Genomic DNA, 20,846 nt, shown 5'->3' with positions numbered 1-20,846 from the left:
GTGTGTGTGTGTGTGTGTGTGTGTGTGTCTCACAATGTTTGGTTTTCTATTCCTGAGTTGCTTCTCTTAGAACAATAGTCTCCAATTCCATCCAGGTTGCTGTGAATGCTATTATTTTGTTTCTTTTATGGAGGAGTAGTATTCCATGGTATATGGATATAAATAGGGCATATTTATATCCCCTTGCCTTCTCCTAAAATTTTCATTCAAGCTATTTGTTGTCACCATTGCTTTAAATATATATCTCAATATCATATATTCCTTGGTTATGTACATTTGCTAATATTGATGCCTTATAGAGGATTGTTTTCCTTATCAGTAGAGAAATGTGCAGAAATTTTCGCTTGAACCTGAGAGAGTCTAAATTTTACAACACAAGTCATAAATAAAGCTACATCTTATTATTACTATTTTTTAAATTTTATTTTAAGTTGCAGGGTACATGTGAAGGATGTGCAGGTTTGTTACATAGGTAAATGTGTGCCATGATGATTTGCTGCACCTATCAACCCATCACCTAGGTATTAGGCCCCACATGCATTAGCTCTTTATCCTGATGCTCTCCCTCCCTCGCATCCATGGCAGGCCCCAGTGTGTGTTGTTCCCCTCTCTGTGTCCATGTGTTCTCATTGTTCAGCTCCCACTTATAGGTGAGAACATGCAGTGTTTGGTTTTCTGTTCCTGTGTTAGTTTTCTGAGGATAATGACTTCTGGCTCCATCCATTTCCCTGCAAAGGACATGATCTCATTCCTTTTATGGCTGNTTACTCCTGCAAGAATGACCATAAAAAAAAAATTTAAAAATAGATGTTGGTGTGGATGTGATGAAAAGAGAACACTTTTACATTGTTGGTGGGAATGTAAACTAGTACAACCACTATGGAAAACAGTGTGGAGATTCCTTAAAGAATTAAAAGTAGGTCTACAGTTTGATCCAGCAACCCCACTACTGGATGGATATCTACCCAGAGGAAAAGAAGTCATTATACAAAAAAGATACTTGCACATGCGTGTTTGTAGCAGTAAAATTTACAGTTGCAAAAATATGGAATCAGCCCAAATGCCTATAAATCAATGAGTGAATAAAGAATATATATATATGTGTGTGTGTGTGTGTGTGTGTGTGTGTCTCACAATGTTTGGTTTTCTATTCCTGAGTTGCTTCTCTTAGAACAATAGTCTCCAATTCCATCCAGGTTGCTGTGAATGCTATTATTTTGTTTCTTTTTATGGAGGAGTAGTATTCCATGGTATATGGATATAAATAGGGCATATTTATATCCCCTTGCCTTCTCCTAAAATTTTCATTCAAGCTATTTGTTGTCACCATTGCTTTAAATATATATCTCAATATCATATATTCCTTGGTTATGTACATTTGCTAATATTGATGCCTTATAGAGGATTGTTTTCCTTATCAGTAGAGAAATGTGCAGAAATTTTCGCTTGAACCTGAGAGAGTCTAAATTTTACAACACAAGTCATAAATAAAGCTACATCTTATTATTACTATTTTTTAAATTTTATTTTAAGTTGCAGGGTACATGTGAAGGATGTGCAGGTTTGTTACATAGGTAAATGTGTGCCATGATGATTTGCTGCACCTATCAACCCATCACCTAGGTATTAGGCCCCACATGCATTAGCTCTTTATCCTGATGCTCTCCCTCCCTCGCATCCATGGCAGGCCCCAGTGTGTGTTGTTCCCCTCTCTGTGTCCATGTGTTCTCATTGTTCAGCTCCCACTTATAGGTGAGAACATGCAGTGTTTGGTTTTCTGTTCCTGTGTTAGTTTTCTGAGGATAATGACTTCTGGCTCCATCCATTTCCCTGCAAAGGACATGATCTCATTCCTTTTTATGGCTGCATAGTATTCCATGGTGTATATGTACCACATTTTATTTATCCAGTCTTTTATTAATGGGCATTTGTGTTGATTCTCTGTCTTTGCTACTGTGACTAGTACTTCAGTGAACATATGCTTGCATGTATTTTTATAATGGAATGATTTATATTCCTTTGGGCATATACCCAGTAATGGGATTGCTGGGTCAAATGGTATTTCTGGTTCTAAGTCTTTGAGGAATTGCCACACTGTGCTCCACAATGGTTGAACTAATTTATATTCCCACCAATGCATAGAAAGTGTTCCTATTTTTCCACAGTCTCACTAGCATCTGTTGATTCTTGACTTTTTAATAATCGCCATTCTGACGGACATGAATTGGTATCTTATTGTGGTTTTGATTTGCGTTTCTCTAATGATCAGTGGTGTTGAGCTTTTTTTCATATGTTTGTTGCCCCCATAAATGTCTTCTCTTAAGAAGTGTCTGTTCATGTTCTTTGCCCACTTTTTAATGGGGTTGTTTTTTCTTGTAAATTTGTTTAAGTTCCTTGTAGATTCTGGATATGAGTCCTTTGTCAGGTGGATAGATTACAAAATTTTTCTCCCATTCTGTAGGTTGTCTGTTCAGTATGATGATAGTTTCTTTTGCTGTGCAGAAGCTCTTTAGTTTAATTAGATCCCATTTGTCAATTTTTGCTGTTGTCGCAATTGTTTTTGACATTTTCATCATGAAATCTTTGCCCGTGCCTATGCACTGAATGGTATTACCTAGATTTTCTTCTAGGGTTTTTTATACTTTTGGGTTTTACATTTAAGTCTTTAATCCATCTTGGGTGAACTTTTGTATAAGGTATAAGGAAGGGGTCCATTTTCAATTTTCTACATACTACTAGCCAATTCTTCCAGCACTATTTATTAAATAAGGAATCCTTTACCCATTGCTTGTTTTTGTCAGGTTTGTTGAAGATCAGATGGTTGTGGATGTACAGTCTTATTTCTGAGTTTTCTATTCTGTTCCATTAGTCTATGTGTCTGTTTTTGTGCCAGTACCATGCTCTTTTGGTTACTGTAGCCTTGTAGTGTAGTTTGAATTTGGGTAACATGATGCCCCCAGCTTTGTTTTTTTTGCTTAGGGTTGTCTTGGCTATATGGGCTCTTTGTTGGCTCCATATGAATTTTAAAATAGTTTTTTTCTGATTCAGTGAAGAATGTCATTGGTAGTTTAATGGGAATAGCATGTATCTACACATTACTTTGGGCAGTATGGCCATTTTCACAATAATGATTCTTCCTGTCCATGAGCATGAGATGTTTTTCCATTTGTCTGTGTCCTGATTTCCTTGAGCAGCAGTTTGTAATCTCCTTGAAGAGGTCCTGCATTTCCCTTGTTAGTTGTATTCCTATGTATTTTGTTCTCTTTGTAGCCATTATGAATGGGAATTCACTCATGATTTGGCTCTCTGCTTGTCTGTTATTGGTGTATAGGAATGCTTGTGATTTCTGCATATTGCTTTTGTGTCCTGAGACTTTGCTGAAATTGGTTATTAGCTTAAGAAGCTTTTGAGGCTGGGCGCGGTGGCTCACGCCTGTAATCCTAGCACTTTGGGAAGCTGAGGCGGGCAGATTACTTGAGCTCAGGAGTTTGAGACCAGCCTGGGCAACACAGTGAAACCCTGTCTCTACTAACTTACAAAAAATTAGCTGGGTGTGGCAGCATGTGCCTGCAGTCCCAGCTACCTGGGAGGCTAAGGCAGGAGAATTGCTTGAACCCAGGTGGCAGAGGTCGCAGTGAGCCGAGATTGCACCACTGCATTCCAGCCTGGGCAACAGAACGAGACTCCATCTCCATCATGTCATCTGCAAATAGAGACAATTTGACTTCCTCTCTTCCTGTTTGAATATCCTTTATTTCTTTCTCTTGTCTGATTGCCCTGGCCAGAACTTCCAATACTGTGTTGAACAGGAGTGGTGAGAGAGGACATCCTTGTCTTGTGCTGGTTTTCAAGGGGAATGCTTCCAGCTTTTGCCCATTCAGTGTGATATTTGCTGTGAGTTTGTCATTAATGGCTGTTATTATTTTGAGGTATGTTCCTTCAATACCTAGTTTATTGACAGAAAGCTACATTTTAAATAGAATATTTATAAAAACATGGTTGATGTTCTCTGTCACCTAACAAATTATTTAGGATGCTCTGAAATGTACCAACTCTTATAGAAGACAATAGTGCCTGTGATAAGGCTGGTAAGAGTCCTAAGGACCATGGCCACTAGGTTCAAAAGCACCTGGAGCAAGACGAGCTCATTTCTTTTGGTGAGGAAGAGGAAAACCACACTGAGAAGGTAGGATTCAAGCTGGGCCTTCAAAGTTGAGCATGGGTATTTTTTTAATAGATGAAAGGTGAGAGAATACATTGAAGGTAGGTAACGCTTGTTAGTTCAACCAGTAACTAGGTCAAAGAATAAAACAACAGCCAGAGGAAAGTGAGTCTCATAGGAAAGCCTGACAAGTCAAGAAACGTGGGAGGGAGTCTGGGGACAGCGTGGTCAATGACCTCTTCTGACACAAGTGCACGAAGCTAGCAGAAAGGGTCCTGGGGAAACTGAGGCACATCCTAATTACCTGCCTTGAGAGGGACACCATGCTTCTATGAATGAAGCCTGAGCCCACCTGCGTTTTCCTTTTTGTGCTCTTATAACTCATCTTCAGGCCCTTTTTCTCAAAACCCACTCCCAAGCTAGATGTTATCTGCGCCAAAATTATGAAATTATTTGTGGGAATCTAAAATCAGAATTTCACATTTTAAAAAACTTGTATGTCTAATGAATTGTTTGTATTTGATTTTGTCTCCTTTGGGCCTTGAAATCATCTTGAATATGGATTCTGTTGCCTGGCAGATGAGCTGTCCCCACCAGCTGTGGCTCAGGGGAGGTTCCTCCAGGTTAACTGCAGTGGACTCCTCAGCACCCTTTAGTTCACTGTTGTTTAATCAACTGTCAATGTCTCCTTATACGTTAATTCCTCCCTCCTTTGTCAAGTCAAACACTCTGAGGAAATCACACTGCCTGTGTTCTTCTGATCTACAGGTCTCATGAGCCCATCAAAAGTTCAATGAACTTGTTTGGTTGGATGCATCCTTTATTGCTTTTAAAATACAACAAAGCTGTCGATAAATTATTCCATCATCGCTTTTCAAGGTATCCATATTAAGTGTAGCAGTCTAGAACTCTAAATTCATTGCCTTGCCCTTTCTTATGTAAAATATGGACATTTGTGTGTCTCCAGTGTTCAGGCATCCTTCTTTCTTTAGTAGGATTCCTCAGACATTACTAAAAGTGGTGATTATATGAAAATGTATCAATAAAAGGTACCAGGTAAAGGATTTTCAAGTGTCCAAGCACACGAATGAGGTTGTGGGCACCTTGCAGTGCGTCTGAGGCTTTGGATCTCCGTGCCCACATTCCTGGGAGCGGCGCTCAGTGGCAGGAGTAAGATCCAAGCCGCCTCCCGGTCGGTTCCCAGGATGTCCCTCTGCCTGCTCCTGGGGAGATCACGGGAAAGGAAGGGCGACTGAAGGCGTCACACCCTGGTAGGAATTTTCCAATATAAATCCAGTAACTGTTTCCATGATGACCTAAAAAAAAGAAGAGTCTGGAATCAATTTGTAACTTTTCTATGCCTCCCCACTCTGACTCATTTTTTTGATGGGTCGTTTTTCATTATTTATTGATGGAGGATTTGCCTTTGCAGGGCAGCGCGGCATTAGGCCAGTGTCGCCTGAGGCAAATGTGTACCTGGAGAGAGACCAGTTCCTGCGTTTCAGGTGCACAGATAATGAAATCAGGTCCCTCCCGTGCTAACAAGGATCTCATCATGTAAGCAGTAGGCTATATTTATTGTATGTACAGCTTTACCTGCAGGGCAATTGTGTTTTGTAATTAGTACCACTCCAAGTTTTAGCGAAGTGTTTGAGGAACTGGGGGCCTTACAGGGTTATCTCATTACTAGTAGAAGCCCAAGGAATTTATGCAAGCACACCTACATGGCAACCCCACTATACCCAAATAATGACATCATGTCTGTTTTTTTCTCTCTCTGATTAAATGTCTCTTCTCTTTTGTCCAACTCTTCTGCACACACTTTAAGGGGCTTTCCCTGGTGTGTGTCCTCTTGTTTAGCCACCCGGAAATTGAAGTGCTTCAGGCCCTTTTCATTCTTACATAAAACCTTGGCTGCTTTTTCTCCCTAATATTTGGAAAAGTCAAGGTATCATGTGAGCTGCCAAGTGCACTGGGGTGGGAACTGGAAAGGATCCAAGGCTCTGTTATTTCTTCCCACTCCTTCCTAGCTCATTGTGAACTTCTTGCACCAAACTCCTAATGTTTGTAGACGTTCTCTGGGACATTTGCCCTTTGCACCCTCTCCCATATACACGCAAAGAATCTGATTCCAAAATTAATCACCAATATGGATTCAGATTAGCAAACAACTACCATAGACCGACCAGCAAGGAAGCCTTTGGAAATACCACTTCCCTGGTTGGCCACTGGACGTAGACAGAGCTGTGCAGACCTTGGTCTCGCACTGATTGGCTGTTAGGTGAAGGACTGAGACCTACCTTCCTGTTTTGATTGACTGGGAACAGGTCAAAGGGCCCCTGAAAAGTACACAACACTTCCCGTTTAAAATAGATCTTGGAAGACATTGAAAGAAGAAGGAAGAATGTGGGAATGCAATGGGACAGGGTTCTTTGATCCTAAACCCAGTCAGAATCTTAATTAGCTGTACATGGAAGACCACAAAAAGCACCCTCCCCTAGAGAAGGCCTCTCCAAGTGAAATGCAAGTTCCAGGAAATGATTGAGTTGTCCCATGTCCAAATGAATCCACCATGAAGTTCAGGGAGATTCTGAATGAGGAGCCTTGTTTGTCTCTATGTATTCTGAGTGAGTGAAATCACTGGTAATTCAGAGAGTGTCTGTAACAGAGAGGATTTTTAGCTGTGAATAATATACCATGTACTATATATACACATAATAGAATGGGAGAGACTGGCCTCCCCGCCTTCCCTTCTCCCTCTCCCCGTTTCTCACCCAAGAGGTCCAGATAGGATCACTGATGAGGATGGTGTAGATGAGGAGGACACTCAGGAAAGAATCCAGGGAACTTCCAGCCTTGGTGGTTGAGCCAAGATGAAGGACTAGCCAAGAAGGATTGAGCAGCAGCTGCAAAGGGAGGGGAAACACGGAGAAAAGGAGTCCAACCCAAGCCAGGCCATGAAAGTGTCTCCGATGGTCATTGCTGTCCAAAGTATTGAGAAATTGTGTGAGATGAAGATAGAAAATTAACCACTGTGTTTGACCAGAGGCAGGTCCTTGCTGAATTCAACAAGAGTAATTTCTGTAATGCATTGGAAATCTCCATTTGACAGACGTTACATACAAGGCTCAGTTATTCAGGAAATAGGCAGGCTCGGTTTTTGCAATGGTGAGAAATTTAGAAAAAATAAATCTGATGTGGCTTCAAGTGCATGCCAGATCATGGGACAGGATCTCCGGCTCCCATACCGGCCTCCCACCCCCGTGGGACTTGGACAGAGCATGACCAAATCCCAGGGCAAACCCTGAGGCACCCAGGAGAGGAGACCACACAGAGTAAGGTAACCTGGGGCAGGACAGTACATCCAAGGGGTGGATCCTGTCCCAGGCCCAAAGCCAGGGTGTGTGGAGGGATGGGAGAGGGGATTAGCCCTGGGACACTGCGTGATAATTTCCTGGTGTGATTCGTCCCTATTCTTTCATGCCTTCTTTCATTCAAAGAGCATTTTGAAGCCCCCATTGTTGATTACTGTTCTAGATTCTGGGGATAATGGAATAAATAAACCCACCAAAGCCCTTGCCTTAATCATATTCAAGTCGAACTATCTGTGTATCTCCATGCCGTGATGCAAATGAAGACACGGGAAGATGAAGGGGAATAGAGACCTACCTGGGCACTGGAGTGCTGGTTTTCCGCCTGGGATGTGCATTAGAATCACTTGGGTGCTCAGCCCATGCTCCGACTGATCAAATCGTTTTGTATTGGAGGTGAGACCCAGCCATCAGCAATAATCCTCCCAGGTGACTTCAGTGTGCAGCCAACGTTGGGGACGGCTTTAGAGCTGGGTTCTAGAAGTGTGCTCCTAACCAGAGTGTCAGCGTCGCCTGGGAACTGCTGGAAATGCAGTTCCACCCCAGACCACCCCAGACCCACTGAATTAGGAACTCTGAGGGTGAGGTCAGGCAGTCTGTGTTACCAAACCCGCCAGGTGATCTGCTATGCATGGACGTTTGAGAATCCCTGCTTTGGGGAAGCCAACTTTCCAAAAGCCAGAAGGGAGAGAGGCTGGGCACGGAGGTGTCTGTGACACGTCAGTATTTATGACACTGGGAGGGTACTGGTGACATCCTGGTGCTGTGAAGAGCAAAAGAGAAATGTTTCTGCCCTCAAGGGATTTATAGTCCAGGTTTGGAAATAATAACATGCAGGATCCCTAGAAAGCAAGAAGCAGCGCAGAATGATGTGTGAATGGTGTGCTGCTCTGGTGACAGAGGAGACACTACAGAGATGATTTTTTAAACTTCACTGCAGCTTTTAAACTACTCAATGATGAGAATATATTATTCTGTAGTCACACTGTCTTTCCCACAAAGTTTTGCAGACTTCCATTATTTTCTAGCACTGCCTGCTGTAAAAACCTGAGCCTAAAAGGAATTTTCCCCTTTGTAGGTGTCTTCCTTTTTCTGCTGCGATATTGGAAGAAAATGTCCATGATCCTCACGGTTCGAGTGAAGTGCAAGAATCTAACCAGGATGTGTCTCAGTGACTGGCTTCTGTTTCCTTTCCTGGATAAAGGTATTATGCTGTTTTCATTTGCAGATACAATACTTCAGTCATTTCAGAGTAATTTTTGTATTGTATCACATCTCTGTTTTAAAAAATAGAACTCAAAAATTCTTAGGAGGGCTGGTCCTAGCCTTTTGTATCTATTAAAAGTTACTGGAGGTGTGACCAGGCGCGGTGGTTCACGCCGTAATCCGCAAGGACTTTGGAGGGCCGAGGGCACGGGCGGATCATGAGGTCAGAGAGATATCGAGACATCCCTGGCTAACACGGTGAAAGAGCCCGTCTCTACTAAAATACAAAAAATTAGCCGGCGCCATGGTGGGGCGGCGCCTGTAGTCCCAGCTACTGCAGCGAGGCTGAGGCGCAGGACGAATGGTGTTGACCCGGGAGGCGGAACTTGCAGTGAGCGAGATCATGGGCACTGCAGCCTCCAGCCTGTGCCACACAGCGGACTCCGTCTCAAAAAAAAAAAAAAAAAAAAAAAAAACTAACTGGAGGTGTAGAGTGGGAAATTACCACAGGCTGGAATTGGTTTCTTAGCTATGACACCAAAAACACAAGCTGCCAAAGAAAAAACAGATACATTGGACTTGATCCAAACTGTAAAACTTTGTGTTTCAAAGTACACTGTCAAGAAAGTAAAAAGACAGCCCCATAGAATGACAGGAATATTTGTATATTGTATGTCTGATAAGGGTCTAATTCAGGATATATCCCTCTTGCAATTCAACAATAAAAACATGACCCAATTTAAAAATGGGCAAATAATTCGAATAGAAATTTCTTCTAAGAAGGTATACCAATGGCCAGAAGGTACATAAAAAGATGCTTAACCTCATTAGCCATCTGGGAAATGCAATCGTAACTACAGTAAGATAGAATTTCACACCCGCTAGGATGGTTGTTATAAAAAAGATGGACAAAAACAAGCGCCAGTGAGGATGTGGAGAAATCGGAGCCCTCACAGACTGCTGAGGGGAATGTGAAATGGTGCAGCCACTTTGGCAAACTGTCTGGCAGGTCTTCAAAGTTAAACACAGAATTACGATATGACCTGGCAAATTCTACTCCTAGGTACATACCCAGAAACATCAAAACATATGTCCCTGCAAAAACATGCACAGGAATGACCACAGCAGCAATACTCACAATAGTCAAAAAGTGGAGACAATCCAAATGTCCATGCACTGACGAAAAGATAAACAACGTGTGGCATAGCCATATCCACATGACGGAGTCATCGGCTGGAAGGAGGAATGACGTTCTGGTAGGCTGTGTGAAAGAAGCCAGACGCAAAGGCCACATGGGTCACTCCGTGATACGAAGTTTCCGTGACAGGCAGAGCTATGGACACAGTACATGGATTCCTGGTTACCTAGGGCTGGGGGCGGGGGTGACTAGGGGCAAGTAGGGAGTGACTGCTATGGGGAGAGGGCGTTTCTCGGAGGTGAGAAAGGTCTCTGAAAATTGCTTGTGATGGTGGTTGCACAACTTTGAGAATATACTAAAATTCATTGAATTATATGCACTAAATGGGTGAACTTTCTCATTGAATTGTATACACTAAATGGGTGAACTTTACGGCACATGGATTGTATCTTCTGGTCTATTTGTTTCCAGTCAGTTCCATGTGCCATTAACTACCTCCAAAGGCTATTTCAAGAAAATTCCTCAAGTTGTTTCATTTCTCTACTTTCTTGTCCCACTGCCCCTAGCTTCCCTTGTCTGTCTGTCTGTCTGTCGTCTGTCTCTCCTTGCTCTGGCTCTCTCTGTTTCATCACTGGCATGCTGGCAATAACTGTGAAAGCCACATACCTCCCATCTGTTCTTTGCCCTTAGTGATTTCACCAAAGTGAAAGGTTTTATGTGCTTTTGCTTACAAAGCCTCTTTTAGTTCCATCTGTTAAGCCTTGGAATCTAGAAACAGTTCATGTTTCCAGTACTTCAAGACTTGGAATTTTTGGACTTTCTCTGTTCATTTTTATGTCTGCTTGTTTCACACTGAATGACTCTTTCTTGAGACCATTTCTTCCTTGAAATACCTTGACCAGTGCAGCCAACACATCCAAGTAACATCCAGTGGCACCCAGTTCTCCTGTCCTGCCCCAGAGCTATGAGGACAGGACATCCAGTGGCACCCAGTTCTCCTGTCCTGCCCCAGAGCTATGAGGACAGGCGGCACTTGGCCTGCCTTCGTGTGGTATAAGCAGTACCTTTCCCAGACCTTTAGCTGCAGAGTATGGTAGACGCTTGCCTTTCCTGCCTCCTCTAACAGATTCCTTGCCATGGGCTACTCAGAGCCACATCTTTTAGATCTAGGTTAGGGCAGCTCCCCTCTTTTACGTCTCATTTCTGCATTAGGGCAATTACTGCCGCTGGTACACAAACCCTGAAATCTCAGCAGCTTCACACAACAAAGCTTTCTCCCTCACTCCAAATCCTACCTGGGCTGCCCAGGGCTCACATTCCGGCAGTGACTCAGGGATTCTGACTACTTTCATGTCATCAAAGCTGTGGCCTCCCAGGTCACTCTGGTGGGGGAAGTGAGGAGTGCAGATGGAACTTATCTTAATTGCCTCAGCCTGCAAGGGTCACACACCACTTATGTCACCACTGGCCAGAACATGTCTTGTGACTCCAGTGAGCGCTCGTTGTCTGCCCCAGGTCAGCTGGAGCACATGGGGCCGAGAGCTTTTGGCAGATCACAAGGTACCTGTGGGAAGGAGAAGATGGAAATAGAGGCTTCTTGTTTAATCATAAGGATAGAGGAGAGTTGGACAGATCTGAGGAAGGAGAATGAAGGTGTCTCCCTGTACCCTGCAGCCTTGTGTGAGGAGTGAGTGCTGAAATGATTAGCATAGGAGAGGCACAGCTGGTCCTGAGTGGACACTGGTCGGGTCAACTCCACGTCTCCCTTTGCCTCTTTTCACAATATGCAATATTTGGGAAGTTGTAATTACAAGTTCCAAACGAGGAGTTGTAAAGAAGTGAGTTAGCTACAGGGAATGAGAAGAAACATGTTTCTAATCTTTCCCCATTGGAAGGACATTGTTCTGAGGGTGTCAGAAGTTTGAGATGGGGATGGGATGAGCATGAGATCCTTCACGCTGTTTTGACCTAACAGTGGAAAGGATGGGGAGCAGAAAGGAGCCGCCGGGTGTTTGCGGAGGTGAGAGGGCAGGCAGATTGCTGCAGGGAAAGTGATAAAATGCTTTTTTGTTTTCAGTCTTTTTTAAAGCCACGTTTCCTGACGACTTCCTCATGTCATTAGCTTTTCAGCACGGTCTTCCGTCACGTCCATCCTATGACTGCACTACATTGATTTAGTCAAAGTCCGATGGTCACACACTGTTATTGGTACCAGCTATTTTTGTTTTTAAAGTGAGTTTTAGAACATTTTTTTATTTGGGGGAAAGAAAAGCAAAAATTGCATAGCCAATTCCTTTACCCTACAACTACAGCTAGGTGTCACATTTCTTGTCATTCTGTCCTATTTACTTCATAATTATACATTATGGCATTTTTGAAAGGTATAGACAGTGTCCAACTTACGATGGTTCAGCTTAATTCTTCAGCTTTATGATGGTGCGAAAGTGATGCGCATCCACTGGAAACCAGTACTCCACGTTCTGACTTTTGATCTTTTCCTGGGGAAGCCATGTGCGGTGTGAGGTGCCCTCTGCATGTGGGCAGGGCCGCCAGGCAGCTGCAGCGTCAGAAGGGCAGACCACCCACACTCTATGCTGTGCCCTGTTCCCAGCGTTTGCTGGATATTTGTGTTTTCGCATCCCATCATGTCTGCAAAATGATATTTTAAACTTGCAATGGATCGATTGGGACATAACCCATTGTAATTTCTATGCTAGGTAACCCCAATAGCAACATCAATCTACCGATCCACCATCAGTCACTCAACGTGGCAGGTCCTCAAATGGTGCCACTTTGTTCAATGTCATTTCTTTTTTCTTTTTGAGATGAAGTCTTACTCTGTCGCCAAGGCTGGAGTGCAGTGGCTCACTGCAACCTCTGCCCTCTGAGTTCAAGCAATTCTCCTGCCTCAGCCTCCCGAGTAGCTGGGACTATAGGCACGCACCACCAGGCCCAGTTAATTTTTTGTATTTTTAGTAGAGAAGGGGTTTCATCATGTTGGCCAGGCTGGTCTCGAACTCCTGACCTCAGGTGATCCATCTGCCTTGGCCTCCTAAAGTGCTGGGATTATAGGCGAGAGCCACTGCACCCGCCTGTTCAGTATCATTTCATCACGGTGCTGGCGAGGAGAAAGCTGATTCCCGTCAAGGGCCACCATTTGTGTGGGGCTTGTACCTTCTCCTCATGTCTCTGTGGGTTTTCTCTGGGTGCTCTGGTTTTCTCCCTCCTCTCAGAGATGTGCCTGTTCATGAACGGGTGTGTCTACAGGGCGTCGTGGGAGTGGGCATGGGTGTGAGAATGAGTGGCCCTGCCATGGCCTGAGGGCTGGTTCCCGCCTTGTGCCCGGAGCTGCTGCCAGGATGGCCTCTGATCACTGTGACCCTGAACTGGAACATGTGGGTTGGAAAATGAATGCATAAAAACAAATTATTTTAAAGTAACAATTTGTAAAGTCTACTGTCCCCCTACAAATGCATGGCAATGACCCGAGTGGTTGGCGAGGGCTCAGGGAGCCCATCCTGTTTGTTTTTCGAACTTTGTGGGAATAGGAAGTGCTCTTTACAATTTGTGCTTTGATTTCGGCGACCCACCCACCACAATGACTGCTGCCACTCACTGATTCACCAGGAATTGGGTAAACAATGATCTCACTTGTTTTAATCAATCTTTCTTAAATGTATGTACAGTTCACATTTATTTCAGTGTTTAATATTAGAAATGTTTTGGGTCTGTATTTAGAAGACTGGTGATGTTTTTGTGACCAGAAATACGTTGTTAGGAACTTAACTCTTGTTTATATCAATTGGCCTATGGTAAAGTTGGTTTCTGCATTTGTTTCACTTAAAGTCACAGTTTCCAAGCACCTCTTGCTGACGTTAAGTGAGAACTTACCGTACAGAGCCAGTTCCCATGCTGTGTTCAAGATTCTGGGGATACTAAAAGAAAATAGAACCAGGTCCTGTTCTCAGGAGGCACCGACCGTCTCTGCAGAGGCCTCTGACCGACTCACAGGGCACCCACAGCAAGTACGCAGAGACCTGAAAGCAGTACAAGTTCATGGAAGGCTGAAAGAATGACAGAATCGCAGTTCCAAAACCTTAGAAATCGTCCTCTCCAACTCGCTTTTAATTCATGAACCTTCTCTACATCATTTCTTATGAGTGACCCTGTGGTATTGGTTAGAATGTCTCCAGTGGTGAAGATAATAACTGAATAGTGCGGCGCACACTCAGCCAACAAGGGGTTCGCTCTCACACACTCCTCATGGTCTCTGCATAGCCCTGTAAGCCGCACGTGGCTAATGCCATAAGGTATTCTTGGGTGGAGTTTGAATGCAAAAGGCTACAGCCTGTGGGGATGGGGGTACCCCAAGGTGTCACCCAACAACCCCTCGCTCCAGCTGCCTGAAGCTTCTGGATTCTCCCTGTCTTTTCCCAGACTTCATTTTTAACCAGAGGACAGTGGACACTAGAGGAAGGCACAGGCCAGGTCTCTCCTGGGGAATGCTATGGGGGTTTCTAAGTGCATGACGCCATCATTTTCTGGACTGGATACAACCTGCAGTGCTAAGCTCATCCTGTCCCACCCTCCGGCCAGGTGGTGTGCCCATCTCCAGTTCACACAGACAGGTCTTACTGCAGGTAAGACCACCCTCATCCTGGGCCTCTCCACTTCCCTTGGCAACAGGAGTTAATACAGAGCCAGAGGTATTCAGGTGTTTCAGGGCTTAAGGTAGAGTCCTGACAACCTGGATGCTGTAGCTAAAACCTCCCCTCACTACTCCTGGAATAAAAAGATGGGCAGGCTCTGAGTACCGTCCCTCTGTTGACAACTTCCCATGGCCCAAGTCCTATCCTGATGCTTGCCAGAGACCCCTAGGCTCTGCCTCCTGGCTCACCTCCATCTCCACAAGAAGCCCAGGGCTTCAGGGGCACCACCCGCCTTCCCACGTGGCTTTCCCCTTCTCTGCTCTGCTCCTGAAAGCAGAGGTGGATCTGCCACATCATGGAGGAAGCTTCGGCTACGGGCCCCTCGTGTTCACATGTGCCTACTGAGGCCGGGCCGTTTTTCTTCCAGGGCACACAAAGGCAGGCAGTTGTGTGGGTGCTGGAGGCTGCTGAGCCTCTCAACAGCATGAAGTCTGTACTCCAGCATGATGACTAATCCTTCGCACACCCTCAGTTGCCCTCCCCTCCTCTTGTCGTCAGAATTACTTGGCTTAAGCCAACTCCAGCCTAATGTGTACCATCCAGCTGAAGATAGCTGGAGGACACTCAGCGAGTGGGCAGGTCTTGCTTAGATGGATGACTGCTGCTCTCCAGAGGACCCCAGCCAGCCTCACCCACCTCACTCCCTTAGCTCCACACAAACTTTACTCCAGGGTCACCTTGTCAGCGAGGCCGTTCTTGATGGCCTTCTTGAAAATGCAGACCTCCCATCCTGGACGTTCTCACCTTCTTACGGCCTTGCCTTTTTCCCCTAACTATGTTCTATGTTTACGCCCTTTTTTCTTGTACTTATTCATTTTATTTCCCCCACTGAAATGTAGGCCATAGTTTGTTTAATGCTGTTTGCTCAGTGCCTGGAAGGTGCCTGCGATGTATTAGGTGCTCAGACAAAGGATTTTGGAGAAAATGGATGAACAACAGAATTGTGCTAAAATAAAGAGACCACCAGAGATGAAATGGCAAGAAGAGTCTCTGCAGTGCTATAGGCACCTTCCAATTCAGACAGACAGAGGGATAAGAGTTGGCAGCGGATGCAGGCAGGGAGCCACTGGGCCACCTGAGGGGCAGATGACTGCAGAAGCCCCAGGACTTCAGGGAGGCAGGGTGTCCTTTAGACACGGGATGCAGGGTGCTGAAGCTGTGTTAGGGAGGTGGGTGGGGTGTCATCTAGACATGGGGAGGGACGTGCTGAAGCCGTGTTAGGCCACAAGGGCAACAATGTATTGTGAATGACATTTCAGCCTCTCTGACTGGTGAGATTCTTCTCTCTCTTGCTTTCCTACATCTACTACATTTGATAGAACAAAGGATGCATTATTTTTCCCAGAAAGAATTGTAACAGAGAATGACTCTGCCACCAGGGCCTGTGTGATGGGTGGAATGTGGACAATTGAAGGCAGTAAAGAATGGACTGACTTAAAGGCAGATGGAATTTCACATCCTCCCACTGTTGGTTGCTACTTAACGGCACGCATAACTCGCATCAGAATAGGTTTTTGAATGATTTTCTTTGTTAATGCTAAGCCACACTTACGCATGGTGTGATCAGGAAGACACTAACAAGGGTAAGGAAATGCTGGTAGAAAAGACCACGCCTTGGGTACAGTGTACATTGCTTGAGTGATGAGTGCACCAAAATCTCGGAACATACCACTAAAAAACTTATCCATGTAACAGCAAACCACCCGTTTCCCAAGGACTATTGAAATAATAATAATAATAAAAAGGCAGGTCCCTAAGTCTACCATTGGCAAGAGCGGGTTATCGGCGCAGCCATACTGCTGCCTCCTAGCGGTGGAGTGAAGTATCACACACAGTTTAACAAAGATGGGGCCTCATACTCGGTGTGGCTTTTTGTTTTGTTTTTGTTTTTTTAAGAAAAAGAGCAAACCACTTGTTGATAGGTGGAACATTATATTTTAGTTTTAAGTTTATTGTTAACCTAACCTCTGGCTCAAAATCAGTGGAGATACTGGTTTTATATTAGGCAGATGCCCCCTGTTAATGATTCAGTAAAGGAAATCAGCAACGAGGCCACTGAGTGGAATTGTGTCCCCTCCCACCTGAATACACACTAAAGATTCTAGAAATCAAAAAGAGAAGCAAAATGCTGGGAGCTATAATCCAACAAGACAAAGAATCTTCACATTGGCCACAAACACAACATTCTACACATGTGGATATGAGATAAGAGAAACTTGGAGAATTTAGTAACTGTTGAAACGAAAACGAATTGGAAACAATTGGGAGCAATTTACAGATGGAGCCACCCTTTTGTTGCTACAGATTAATAAGGATAATTGAGTTATCCTGAGCACAAAATACATCAGGTACATAGTAAAGTAAATTATCAACTTTAACAACAAAATATATGATGCTAGGACCTGCATTTTTGCCTTTCACAGATAGTAAACACGGCCAAAGTTCTTTTGCTACTTATTTACATCCTAAAAGGAAGAAAATAAAAAAAGTGAACTCCAACAGACCCCAGTCTGTGCGGTTAAAAACTGCAGGACATGAGGACGCACGCTGCAGAGGTGTGTTAGTGTGTCCTTCTGATCTCTTGAAAGATTATTATTTCTAATTATGACAAGAAATATTGCACCAAAAAAGAACCTCGAATGAAATGTGTGCTCATGTGCATGTGAAGGGGGGGAGAATGAGGATGGAGTGAAATATTTAATAGACAAAGACCCAGGCAATCTGTTGGGTTTTCTAAGATCTCCGCTCTGGTAGTCTGCCAAGTGTGTGGCCGATACACGGTGATTCAGGACAAGCTGAAGCCAGTTGTAAGCATCAGATGTGACTCCCAAATGCGATTTAAGGGACTCGGGAAGAAGGAGTGGAACAGGTGGGTGCAAGCCTGGGCTTGTGGGGTGCCCCCTACAGGAGAAAGGAAGTGGCCATCTTTGTCAGGCATGTGGATGAGGGGTGACGTCAGGGAATGCTGAGGATCTAGAGGTAGTGGTGAAATCCCTTCACCATGTGGAATTAGCAACGCCCCCGGCTCTATGGAGAGAGATTTATTGTGTGAAGGTAGCGATGGCTAAGGACACAATCAAGAGAAGCCTATGATGACGAAAGGGAGTCATCTGGAGTCGCACAGCAAGAGCGGATTTCCAGGAGGGTGGGTCCCCTGCTTTTGAAGAGGACTGTTTTCCATTCTTTTGGCATAAAGATAGAAACTGTATAACTTTAAAAAACACATTTATTCTGCATATTACATACGTAGCTGTGATCATAATTGAAATACCAATTTCTATTGGAATACAGTATTTTTTATTTTATTTCCCCATTTGTATTGATTTTAGGGTTGCATTTGCTTTCAATCATGCAGAAGCATGACATTATACTTCCTTCAAAACTGTTTTTTTTTCTTTTGCTGATTTTGTAAATAATTTTTTTTTTTTTTTTTTTTTTTGCTTTACATATATTGAATCCTATTCAGGAATTGGTTCATTCCAAATTTTATTTTGGTGCTTGTTTGTAAAAGTTTTACCGCTGTATTTGCCTTTCATGTTTCACACTAAAAGAGTCAAAGTTATTTTATAATATGGCTTTTTAGTTCCCAGTATTTGGTAGATATGATGGTGTTATTTGCTCTCACAGTGTCTGTGCCTAGCATGAGACCTAATTTTCCCGTAAACATGCTCTGTTTTGTTACTTGGTACATGCCAATACTAACCACTGTACTTTTTCTTTAGCTTTGTGATTTGACATTTTCCTTTTAGAGTTAATAATTTATATCGCATGTGCAGAACTTTAAAATCACTTTCAATAAAGTTTGACTGTTTTCAAAAAACTTTCTTGTACAATTGAAGGACATTTGAATATGTCTGCACATTTTGTATAAAAGTTAATATGGGCCGGGCGCGGTGGCTCAAGCCTGTAATCCCAGCACTTTGGGAGGCCGAGACGGGTGGATCATGAGGTCAGGAGATCGAGACCATCCTGGCTAACACGGTGAAACCCCGTCTCTACTAAAAATACAGAAAACTAGCCGGGCGAGGTGGCGGGCGCCTGTAGTCCCAGCTACTCAGGAGGCTGAGGCAGGAGAATGGCGTAAACCTGGGAGGCGGAGCTCGCAGTGAGCTGAGATCCGGCCACTGCACTCCAGCCTGGGCGACAGAGCGAGACTCTGTCTCAAAAAAAATAAAATAAAATAAAGTAAAATAAAATAAAAGTTAATATGATGCTTATAGCAAAATTCTTTAACTCTGAGTATTGATTTCCCTGCAACCTGAAATTATCTAACTAGTGCAAGCATAAATAAATTGAATTATATTTATCTCAGTGTGGCATTATCTTGATGTAGTTGGTTTGGCAATAATGAGATTGACAATGGAGAATTTGAGGGATTATAGACATTTTATATCTATTATGGCTGATATGAAAACCAAAATATTAATTTATGAACACTACCTTGGGATTTCTGAATTCTTTCTTCTTTTTTCCAGGGAAGTATTCACTTTATTGACAAATTTAGAAATGGAGAAAATAAAACACTTAGCTGATTTCAAATTTTCTAAGCTCGTTAAGTTTCTCAGGAAATCTTAAATTTCTTGTTTTAATATTGTGTGTGTGAGATCTCTCACTGGCTGGGTGTGGGGGCTCATGCCTGTAATCCCAGCACTTTGAGAGGCCGAAGTGGGCAGATCACTTGAGCTCAGGAGTTTGAGACCAGACTGTGCAACATGGCAAAACCCCATCTCTATAAAAATACCAAAAATTAGCCAGACGTGGTGATGCGCACTTGTATTCTCAGCTACTTGGAAAGCTGAGGTGGGAGGATTGCTTGAGACTGGGAGGCGGAGGCTGCAGTGAGCTCATGCCTGGGTGACAGAGCAAGACCCTGTCTATATGAATATTGCTGTCTTTTCCATTGGAAAACTTTTAAAGAATACAAATACTGAAAACAATAAAACCCAAAACTCAAGAGCTCACCTTTCAAGATTAACAAATGTGAATGTGTTAAAAATATTTTCTTCAGATCATTCTTTACATAAAATAAATAAAGCGTTATTGGTAGAGTCAACACCTTTTTCATATTTTTCCCCTGCTAACCTATTTTAATTGGAGAGGGAAAAGTGTGGAAGGGGAACAGCCCCTGATGCATTTACAGCTTCCAAATATTGACGGAAGTGCCGCAGACTGACGGTTATGTTAGAAACTGTCACTCATGTCCTGTCCACTCTAACTTCACAGACTACTAGAAGAAAATCTGCAAGTGGACGAGTGAGGCCTGGGAGCAGCTGAAACATGGATGTGCTTCACATCCGATCCAAGCGTTTGGATCCAGCCCATTTTGCCACTCACTGGCTCCACTTTGGGTTTCCTCTGGAGCTGCTGGCAGCCCCCCGTGGATGTCAAAGTTGGGCCTGAGATGTTGTTCATTGGAAATCATAGGATTTGGAAATTCAAGTCTTGGGATCACGTAGCAAACCACCTTCATTTAACAGATGAGGACGCCAAGGGCAGGAATGTTGAAAAAAATGTTTTCGGGACACACAGCTAAGGTGGGAGTGAGCAAGACCTAATTCCATCTGCCCCCTTTTCTTCCATCCCCTCATTAATTCAGCTGTTTTTCAATCAGTTTGAACCAGAGCCAGTGATTTTAATATTCAGGAAGTTTCAAGACCATGCTCTTTATAACCATTTTAAGATGGAAGTAAAACTGAAAAAATGCTTTATTCTGCCTGTTGTCTAATAAAACTGGTTCCATTCCAATGGGTTCCTGGTCTCACTGACTTCAAGAATGGAGCCCCAGACCTTCTCGCGGTGAGTGTTACAGCTCTTAAAGATGGCACATACCCAAAGAGTGAGCAGTAACAAGAGTTATTGTGAAGAGCGAAAAGAACAAAGCTTCCACAGAGTGGAAGGTGAGGAGGGAGTTGGAGCTGTTGGCTGGGAAGGCCGGCTTTTATACTTTTATTTGTCCCTGCCCAGGTTCCATTTTTGTCCTATCAGAGTGCACTTTTTTCAATCCTCCCAGCGATTGGCTACTTTTAGACTCCTGCTGATTGGTGCATTTTACAGAGCACTGATTGTTGTATTTTACAGAGTGCTGATTGGTGCATTTTACAAAGCACTGATGGCGTGACGGTTTAACAGAGTGCTGATTGGCATAGCAATTGTAACAGGAGTGGCTGCATTGGGTGCATTTTACGAAGCCGTCTGATTGATGGGTGGGTTTTACAGAACACTGATTGGTGCATTTTACAATCCCCTTGCTAGCTACAGAA

At 43.7% G+C, this 20,846-nt stretch overlaps 2 long non-coding RNA genes across 3 annotated transcripts; one reads left to right on the top strand and one right to left on the bottom strand.

Annotated features, from left to right (window-relative positions):
* Window positions 1-4,538: 4,538 nt before the first annotated feature.
* On the bottom strand, window positions 4,539-8,195 carry LOC108514265 (uncharacterized). 2 transcript variants are annotated; one of them, XR_001881179.1, is made up of 3 exons: window positions 7,832-8,195; window positions 6,937-7,144; window positions 4,539-5,478 (listed from the first exon to the last, which is right to left on the bottom strand). It is a non-coding gene; the product is annotated as an uncharacterized LOC108514265 (long non-coding RNA). The 2 variants fall into 2 exon arrangements; XR_001881180.1 differs by having other exon boundaries at window positions 6,937-7,068.
* Window positions 8,196-8,299: 104 nt separating this feature from the next.
* On the top strand, window positions 8,300-20,241 carry LOC108514266 (uncharacterized). The gene is made up of 3 exons (XR_001881181.1): window positions 8,300-8,348; window positions 8,612-8,737; window positions 19,810-20,241. It is a non-coding gene; the product is annotated as an uncharacterized LOC108514266 (long non-coding RNA).
* The last annotated feature ends 605 nt before the right edge of the window (window positions 20,242-20,846 follow it).

This window comes from Rhinopithecus bieti, unplaced genomic scaffold (genome assembly GCF_001698545.2).
Source record: "Rhinopithecus bieti isolate Rb0 unplaced genomic scaffold, ASM169854v2 scaffold_32012, whole genome shotgun sequence".
Taxonomy (NCBI): domain Eukaryota; kingdom Metazoa; phylum Chordata; class Mammalia; order Primates; family Cercopithecidae; genus Rhinopithecus; species Rhinopithecus bieti.
Note: the sequence above shows the minus strand (reverse complement) of the source record. Positions and strands in the feature narration are given on the sequence as shown.